The sequence below is a fragment of the Gossypium arboreum genome, chromosome 3 (assembly GCF_025698485.1).
Source record: "Gossypium arboreum isolate Shixiya-1 chromosome 3, ASM2569848v2, whole genome shotgun sequence".
Classification (NCBI taxonomy): Eukaryota; Viridiplantae; Streptophyta; class Magnoliopsida; order Malvales; family Malvaceae; genus Gossypium; species Gossypium arboreum.
This window is the reverse complement of record NC_069072.1, coordinates 103469847-103472254: the sequence shown is the minus strand read 5'-3', so window position 1 is coordinate 103472254 and position 2408 is coordinate 103469847. Positions and strand designations below refer to the sequence as shown.

The window sequence follows — 2408 nt, the reverse complement described above, 5'->3', positions numbered from 1 at the left end:
TTTATTCTTCGTGTGAATTTTCCCCTAAAGGCATAATATTTTCACTTAGCATTTTTATCAATGTTGTTTCTATTATCAATTAATAGAACACCATATCTTTGGCTATGGGGTTTTGCTTGGTAGTTATGCAGCTAATTATTGAAAGTTGAAACTGATGCCTAATTTATGATTGCTTACATGCATGGAAAAGGTTATACTCTTCTTCTTTTAGACCAAATTAAGCCATGGTGGGTTTGGGCTTCATGGTTGTCACCATTAGAGTATGCGCAAAGAGCAGTTTCCATTAATGAATTCACAGCTACAAGGTGGAAAAAGGTGCATTAATCAACATGCTTTCTTCAAATTTTTGTTTATTAGTAATGATTAATATGCTAGACGTGTAATTGTTGAGACATGTTTCAGATATCTGCTACTGGAAACAATACAATCGGATACAATGTGCTTCATCAACATGGTTTACCTTCTGCTAAATATTGGTATTGGCTTGGAGTTGGTGTGTCTTCAAATTTTGAAATAAATTGAATAGATTACTGTGTTATATAAAATATAAGTATAGGTAACAACATGATAATATAATGTCTAGATTTGGTTAATATTTTAATACTTGTTTCTTACTTGATATTATTGTATAGGGGTTTGCAAAAAGTCAAAGTTTTGGAAGTTTAGGTCAGGTAGAAGGTATTGTTGCTCTCACAGCTCGTCGAAGTGGGCTGCATCCTGGTACTCGATATTTGGCTAGGGGCATTAATTCCTGTTTTAGCACAGGTAAGATGAAGTTGCTATTTTTATCCGACGACTATGTAGACATGGTTACTAATACCTTCTCCTATCAAAGCTACTCTTTTCTTTTCTTTATTCTTTTTTTAAAAAAATAACTTTTTTGTTTTTCTATTTAATGCGTTATGTTGAATTGACTTATATTTCTGTTGGGAGGTGATTGACAATAGCTTAAAGTGCTAGGTTATACTATTTTTTTGAGGTACAATGATGCGTTGCACTAAAGTAACATGCTTATTTTAATTGTGTTTGGGGTACATGAGAGAACTTTAAAGTTAAACATTTCCATGCTATTTCTTAACTATTTCTTATGTTTGGGGTACATGAGAGAACTTTAAAGGTAGACATTACCATGCTATTTGTGTTTAATTGCTAAGAGCTGTTGTAATTCAGGTGGTGGCAGCCAATGCAAATCATGTCTTAACCACTAGGGGCATTAAGAAGACTACTAGTGTGCTATGGGGTTTAGGTTGAAGACAGTGAACTTGCTGATGTTGCTACTGTTAGTGTTGGGAACAACAATGAAATAGGAAATATGATAGCTGATTCCATGAGTAAAGTTGGTCGAAAGGGTGTAATTACCTTTGAGGCAGGAAACCGAAATAAGGTATCAAATCTCCATCGTAGCAACGATGAACCTGTTTAGAGTAGAATGCTTATTTTCACTGTTGATTAATTATTGAAAAATCCTTAAGATCCTGGTGATATATAAGATTTGCATTTTGCAATTCAGTGTAACAAAATTTTAACATCATTTTTCAGTGAAACGAAGAAAGTTGTATTTACTATTTGTTGTTTTTTATTGGTAGAAAATTTTTTAACTGAATTTTTTTTGAACTGTTGTAATAAATTGAATTTAAACACATTATTTATAAGAAACTAATTTCATACGAAGCGCTATGGTTGATATTACTATACGAACAAAAAATTAAACGATGAAGAAAAATCACCAGAACTACAAATTATAAGGAACATCAAATGTGAAACATGTAAGAACGATAAAAGCAAAGAAGCGGGATAGTGGTGATTTTTAGCGGCATTTTTAAGGAAAGCGTCGCTAAAAACATGTAACACCCCATAGCCGAGACCGTCGCCGGAGTCGGACACGAGGGGTTAACGGGCTTAATCCACTTACTTGCACAGTTCATTTTAAAAATTTCCAGGCAATTGGCTAACTGCGTCACTATCACTTTAAAAATCATATCTTGAGTTCCAAAACTCGAAAATCCGTTTCGTAATTTTTCCCTGAAACTAGACTCATATTTCCACCTACAGAATTTTTTCTAGAATTTTTGGTCAGGCCAATTAGTACAGTTTATTAGTTAAAGTCTCCCCTGTTACAGGGTGCGACTACACTGACCTTCATGCATTACGATTTGGATATCTCCCTGTACAGGGCTTCAATACTGATGTCGTTTGTTTCTATAGAAACTACACTCAAAAAGAAATCTATACATATATGGCATGACTTCTAAATGTCTCTGGTTAATTTATAATGAATTTACAAAGTCAGATCAGGGGATCCAGAAACAGTTCTGGCCCTGTCTCACGAAAACTTTAACATCTCATAATATACTGTTCATATGAGCATTTTGTTACTTTCCTATGAAAATAGATTCATCAAGGTTCGA

At 33.8% G+C, this 2408-nt stretch overlaps 1 long non-coding RNA gene across 1 annotated transcript; it reads left to right on the top strand.

Annotated features, from left to right (window-relative positions):
* The first annotated feature begins 406 nt into the window (after positions 1–406).
* LOC108473226 (uncharacterized) lies at positions 407–1562 on the top strand. The gene is made up of 3 exons (XR_001869693.2): positions 407–476; positions 633–765; positions 1171–1562. It is a non-coding gene; the product is annotated as an uncharacterized LOC108473226 (long non-coding RNA).
* Positions 1563–2408: the final 846 nt, after the last annotated feature.